Below are 7,500 nucleotides of genomic sequence, written 5' to 3'. Positions count from 1 at the left end.
ACGTTAGAGTGAGGAACGTTACTGTGTGGAACGTTACTGTGAGGAACGTTAGAGTGAGGAACGTTAGTGTGAGGAACGTTAGTGTGTGGAACGTTAGTGTGAGGAACGTTAGAGTGAGGAACGTTAGTGTGAGGAACGTTAGTGTGTGGAACGTTAGTGTGAGGAACGTTAGAGTGAGGAACGTTACTGTGAGGAACGTTAGAGTGAGGAACGTTAGAGTGAGGAACGTTACTGTGTGGAACGTTAGTGTGAGGAACGTTAGAGTGAGGAACATTAGTGTGAGGAACGATATTGTGAGGAACGTTAGTGTGAGGAACGTTAGTGTGTGGAACGTTAGTGTGAGGAACGTTAGAGTGAGGAACGTTAGTGTGAGGAACGTTAGAGTGAGGAACGTTAGTGTGAGGAACGATATTGTGAGGAACGTTAGTGTGAGGAACGTTAGTGTGTGGAACGTTAGTGTGAGGAACGTTAGAGTGAGGAACGTTAGTGTGAGGAACGTTAGAGTGAGGAACGTTAGAGTGAGGAACGTTAGATTGAGGAACGTTACTGTGAGGAACGTTACTGTGTGGAACGTTAGTGTGAGGAACGTTAGTGTGAGGAACGATATTGTGAGGAACGTTAGTGTGAGGAACGTTAGTGTGAGGAACGTTAGAGTGAGGAACGTTAGAGTGAGGAACGTTAGTGTGAGGAACGTTAGAGTGAGGAACGTTAGTGTGAGGAACGTTAGTGTGAGGAACGTTAGTGTGAGGAACGTTAGAGTGAGGAACGTTAGAGTGAGGAACGTTAGTGTGTGGAACGTTAGTGTGAGGAACGTTAGAGTGAGGAACGTTAGTGTGAGGAACGTTAGAGTGAGGAACGTTAGAGTGAGGAACGTTAGTGTGAGGAACGTTAGTGTGAGGAACGTTAGAGTGAGGAACGTTAGAGTGAGGAACGTTATTGTGTGGAACGTTACTGTGTGGAACGTTAGAGTGAGGAACGTTAGTGTGTGGAACGTTACTGTGAGGAACGTTAGAGTGAGGAACGTTAGTGTGAGGAACGTTACTGTGTGGAACGTTAGTGTGAGGAACGTTAGAGTGAGGAACGTTACTGTGTGTAACGTTAGTGTGAGGAACGTTAGAGTGAGGAACGTTACTGTGTGGAACGTTAGTGTGTGGAACGTTAGAGTGAGGAACGTTAGAGTGAGGAACGTTAGTGTGTGGAACGTTACTGTGTGGAACGTTAGTGTGAGGAACGTTAGTGTGTGGAACGTTAGAGTGAGGAACGTTAGTGTGTGGAACGTTACTGTGAGGAACGTTAGAGTGAGGAACGTTACTGTGAGGAACGTTAGAGTGAGGAACGTTAGTGTGAGGAACGTTAGTGTGTGGAACGTTACTGTGAGGAACGTTACTGTGAGGAACGTTAGTGTGAGGAACGTTAGTGTGTGGAACGTTAGAGTGAGGAACGTTAGTGTGTGGAACGTTACTGTGTGGAACGTTACTGTGAGGAACGTTAGAGTGAGGAACGTTACTGTGAGGAACGTTAGAGTGAGGAACGTTAGTGTGAGGAACGTTAGTGTGTGGAACGTTAGTGTGAGGAACGTTACTGTGTGGAACGTTAGTGTGAGGAACGTTAGAGTGAGGAACGATATTGTGAGGAACGTTACTGTGAGGAACGTTAGTGTGAGGAACGTTACTGTGTGGAACGTTAGTGTGAGGAACGTTACTGTGAGGAACGTTACTGTGTGGAACGTTAGTGTGAGGAACGTTACTGTGAGGAACGTTACTGTGTGGAACGTTAGAGTGAGGAACGTTACTGTGTGGAACGTTAGTGTGAGGAACGTTACTGTGTGGAACGTTAGTGTGTGGAACGTTACTGTGAGGAACGTTAGAGTGAGGAACGTTAGTGTGAGGAACGTTAGTGTGAGGAACGTTAGAGTGAGGAACGTTAGTGTGAGGAACGTTAGAGTGAGGAACGTTAGTGTGAGGAACGTTAGTGTGAGGAACGTTAGTGTGAGGAACGATATTGTGAGGAACGTTAGTGTGAGGAACGTTAGAGTGAGGAACGTTAGAGTGAGGAACGTTAGTGTGTGGAACGTTAGTGTGAGGAACGTTAGAGTGAGGAACGTTAGTGTGAGGAACGTTAGAGTGAGGAACGTTAGAGTGAGGAACGTTACTGTGTGGAACGTTACTGTGAGGAACGTTAGAGTGAGGAACGTTAGTGTGAGGAACGTTACTGTGAGGAACGTTACTGTGTGGAACGTTAGAGTGAGGAACGTTAGTGTGAGGAACGTTAGAGTGAGGAACGTTACTGTGTGTAACGTTAGTGTGAGGAACGTTAGAGTGAGGAACGTTACTGTGTGGAACGTTAGTGTGAGGAACGTTAGAGTGAGGAACGTTACTGTGTGGAACGTTAGTGTGTGGAACGTTAGAGTGAGGAACGTTAGAGTGAGGAACGTTAGTGTGTGGAACGTTACTGTGTGGAACGTTACTGTGAGGAACGTTAGAGTGAGGAACGTTACTGTGAGGAACGTTAGAGTGAGGAACGTTAGTGTGAGGAACGTTACTGTGAGGAACGTTAGAGTGAGGAACGTTAGTGTGAGGAACGTTACTGTGTGGAACGTTAGTGTGAGGAACGTTAGAGTGAGGAACGATATTGTGAGGAACGTTACTGTGAGGAACGTTAGTGTGAGGAACGTTAGAGTGAGGAACGTTAGTGTGAGGAACGTTACTGTGAGGAACGTTACTGTGTGGAACGTTAGTGTGAGGAACGTTAGAGTGTGGAACGTTACTGTGAGGAACGTTAGTGTGAGGAACGTTAGTGTGTGGAACGTTAGTGTGAGGAACGTTAGAGTGTGGAACGTTACTGTGAGGAACGTTACTGTGTGGAACGTTAGAGTGAGGAACGTTAGTGTGAGGAACGTTACTGTGTGGAACGTTAGTGTGAGGAACGTTAGAGTGTGGAACGTTACTGTGAGGAACGTTAGAGTGAGGAACGTTACTGTGAGGAACGTTAGTGTGAGGAACGTTAGAGTGAGGAACGTTAGTGTGTGGAACGTTAGAGTGAGGAACGTTAGTGTGAGGAACGTTACTGTGTGGAACGTTAGTGTGAGGAACGTTAGAGTGTGGAACGTTACTGTGAGGAACGTTAGTGTGAGGAACGTTACTGTGAGGAACGTTACTGTGTGGAACGTTAGTGTGAGGAACGTTAGTGTGAGGAACGTTACTGTGAGGAACGTTAGTGTGAGGAACGTTACTGTGAGGAACGCTATTGTGTGGAACGTTACTGTGAGGAATGTTAGAGTGAGGAACATTGGTGTGAGGAACGTTAGTGTGAGGAACGTTAGTGTGAGGAACGCTATTGTGAGGAACGTTAGTGTGAGGAACGTTAGAGTGAGGATCTTACGTTCAGATAATCAAAGTCAGGGTGATAAGTGTTACTCCACTTCATCAGTATTTCACTCATTCTGTCAGCGTCTGAAACATTAAGCCACGCCCACTCGGCCACTCTCAGCTTTTCTAAGGTACCTCACCTCACTGGCCGTTTATTCTACGGCTGTTTGGAATTGCAAAGTGAAGCTGAAAGTCTGAATCAGCAAGAAGAAACAAGTTTTGAATCTGGGAGATGGTTATTTTTCACTCTTTATTCATTTATTCATGACAGGCACGCTCAGAGGAAGCTGCTGTATTTTCCGGATTGTCACAGCAGCGTTGGTGTTTTTTTGTGATTCAGTGGTGCAGAAGGAAGGAGCGCTGAACTCCAAGCTAATTATCAGCGCTAAATAAAGTGGAGACTGATAATAAAGCTGCGATTGTTCCTGGAGCCCGTGTTCAGAGTGTCATTATCAGACTGTTTTACTGCTACTGCAGGGATGATTCACTTCACTGGAGGAAACCTCAAACACTTTCTGGTCAATCTCTAGAAGGTTTGAGGTGGAAGGTGGTTTTATGCAGCGGGGACAGTTTATAGGAGATTATACTCAACCATTTAACTCTCACAGGTTTAGTTTGAAAGCCATGGACCTGCTGTTTATAGCACCACTAACTACTTGAAAACAGCGAATACATGAAAATAAAAACACAAAACCTTCACTGAGTGATTCTTCATAATCCAAAAACCCCACCACTGGTTGCTGCTGAACTGAGGAGCTACCAGTTCTCTGAATCTGTACAATAAAATGCAGTTTAACGTTTAAGTCTCTACGCCAAATTATTCCATGAGCTTTCATAGTGACATATTACATTTTTTGTTTAGTTTACAAAACTAAACAAATCATTCTACAGGGTTCTCTAATAAACAAAGTGGGCAAGTCCAGAAGGTCCACGTTTGTCTTCTGTCCAGGTCCACACCAGTATCACAAAGACAGACAGGCAGACAAGCGTCGACTCAGCAACAATCCTCATGACCCACTGTCACCTGACCCACATTCCACACAAACACAGGACATGGAGCAGACCCCAGACAGGACAAGGAGCAGACCCCAGACAGGATATGGAGCAGACCCCAGACAGGACAAGGAGCAGAACCCAGACAGGACAAGGAGCAGAACCCAGACAGGACAAGGAGCAGACCCCAGACAGGACAAGGAGCAGAACCCAGACAGGACAAGGAGCAGAACCCAGACAGGATATGGAGCAGAACCCAGACAGGACATGGAGCAGACCCCAGACAGGATATGGAGCAGAACCCAGACAGGATATGGAGCAGAACCCAGACAGGACATGGAGCAGACCCCAGACAGGATATGGAGCAGAACCCAGACAGGACACAGATGTGTTTCTTACTATCTTTGTTCTTTTCTTTTCTGTTGTTTCATTAAAGCCTGTCCTGAATGAATAAACAGTGAAAAATAGCTGAGCTAAAAAAAACCTCTTTCTGTTTCTTTTTGCTGATTCAGATCTTCAAGATTCACTTTGTGATTCCAAACGCACACACACACCCACTCACACCCACACACACACCCACACACAAACACACATGCACAAACACACATGCACAAACACACAAACAAACACACACACACACATTAAACCTGTTCTCACATGCCAAATATTTAAGAAGTGCTTCAATAAATATCTCCATCTTCATTATTTTAGTGTTCATTACCGTCTCAGTGATTGGCAGCTAGTTATGAGGCTCCGCCCTTTTGAGAGATCTACCAATCATCATAAGGAGAAATGCGTCCAAACGTGGGACAAATGGAGAGCACACTTTCCAATAAACGTGTAAAACCCACACACCCTACACTCCATTCACTCCCAGTGCGTCCGGGCGTGGCTCAAAACGATGCGTTAAACAGCTGCTGTCCAATCAGCCTTAATCTTTCCCCAATTAAAACACTGCGTACATAAACGTGTAATGAACACTAATTGATGCACAGGCTTCACTGAGTGTGTGTTAGCTGTGTCGGGGTTCAGAGGAGATTTTCACTGCGTAAACAGTTTGTGTTAAATGAAACGAAGGGAGCGAGAGCGCAGTGATATATTTCATCATCTGATTCGCTAAAATATCGAATTTCACAGAGAGTGATGAATAACAGACACTTTGGTGAGCAGTTCATTGCTGCATTTTAATGAAATTTTAGTGGAAGCCGAGCTGCAATAGTCGTCTTAAAGCAATCACCTGTGATGTCAGAGTGTGTGTGTGTGTGTGTGTGTGTGTGTGTGTGTATGTGTATGTATATCTGTATGCATATATGTATATGTGTATGTGTATGTATATCTGTATGCATATATGTATATGTGTATGTGTATGTATGTATGAGTGTATGTATATATATATATATATATATATATATATATATATATATATATATATATGCATATATGTATGTATATGTAAATATGTATATACGTATATGTATATCTGTGTGTGTGTGTGTGTGTGTATATATATATATATATATATATATATATATATATATATATATATATATATATATATATATATACACAGTGCATCCGGAGAGTGTTCACAGTGTTTCACTTTCCCACATGTTGTGATGTTACAGTCTTATTCCAAAATGGATTCAATTCATTATTTTCCTCAAAATTCTACAAACAATTCCCCATAATGACCACGTGAAAGCAGTTTGTTTGAAATCTTTGCAAATTTATTAAAAATAAAAAACAAAAAAGCACATGTACATAAGTATTCACACCCCTTGCCATGACACGTCCTGTTTCCACTGATCATCCTTGAGATGTTTCTGCAACTCGATTGGAGTCCACCTGTGGTAAATTCAGTTGATTGGACATGATTTGGAAAGGCACACACCTGACACACACCTGTCTATATAAGGTCCCACAGTTAACAGTGCATGTCAGAGCACAAACCAAGCCATGAAGTCCAAGGAACTGTCTGTAGACCTCCGAGACAGGATTGTATGGAGACACAGATCTGGGGAAGGGTACAGAAACATTTCTGCAGCACTGAAGGTCCCTGTGAGCACAGTGGCCTCCATCATCCGTATATGGAAGAAGTCTGGAACCACCAGGATTCTTCGTAGATCTGGCCGCCCGGCCAAACTGAGCGATCGGGGAGAAGGGCCTTAGTCAGAGAGGTGACTAAAAACCCGATGGTCACTGACAGAGCTCCAGTGTGTCTCTGTGGAGAGAGGAGAACCTTCCAGAAGAACAACCATCTCTGCAGCACTCCACCAATCAGGCCTGTATGGTAGAGTGGCCACACGGAAGCCACTCCTCAGTAAAAGGCACATGACAGCCCGCCTGGAGTTTGCCAAAAGGCACCTGAAGGATCTCAGACCATGAGAAACAAAGATTGAACTGTTTGGCCTGAATGGCAAGCGTCATGTCTGGAGGAAACCAGGCACCACTCATCACCTGGCCAATACCATCCCTACAGTGAAGCATGGTGGTGGCAGCATCACGCTGTGGAGATGTTTTTCAGCAGCAGGAACTGGGAGACTGGTCAGGATCGAGGGAAAGATGAATGCAGCAATGTACAGAGACATCCTTGATGAAAACCTGCTCCAGAGCGCTCTGGACCTCAGACTGGGTGAAGGTTCATCTTCCAACAGGACAACGACCCTAAGCACACAGCCAAGATAACGAAGGAGTGGCTACAGGACGACTCTGTGAACATCCTTGAGTGTCCCAGCCAGAGCCCAGACTTGAACCCGATTGAACATCTCTGGAGAGACCCGAAAATGGCAGTGCACCGACGCTCCCCATCCGACCTGATGGAGCTCGAGAGGTCCTGCAAAGAAGACTGGGAGAAACTGCCCAAAAATAGGTGTGTCAAGCTTGTAGCATCATTCTCAAAAAGACTCGAGGCTGTAATCGGTGCCAAAGGTGCGTCAACAAGGATATTGAGCAAAGGGTGTGAATACTTATGTACATGTGCTTTTTTTGTTATTTTTAATAAATTTGCAAAGATTTCAAACAAACTTCTTTCACGTGGTCATTATGGGGAATTGTTTGTAGAATTTTGAGGAAAATAATGAATTGAATCCATTTTGGAATAAGACTGTAACATCACAACATGTGGGAAAGTGAAACACTG

The sequence above is a fragment of the Ictalurus punctatus genome, chromosome 22, assembly GCF_001660625.3.
Source record: "Ictalurus punctatus breed USDA103 chromosome 22, Coco_2.0, whole genome shotgun sequence".
NCBI classification, from domain to species: domain Eukaryota; kingdom Metazoa; phylum Chordata; class Actinopteri; order Siluriformes; family Ictaluridae; genus Ictalurus; species Ictalurus punctatus.
The sequence above is the reverse complement of the archived record's forward strand: the minus strand, read 5'-3'. Positions refer to the sequence as shown.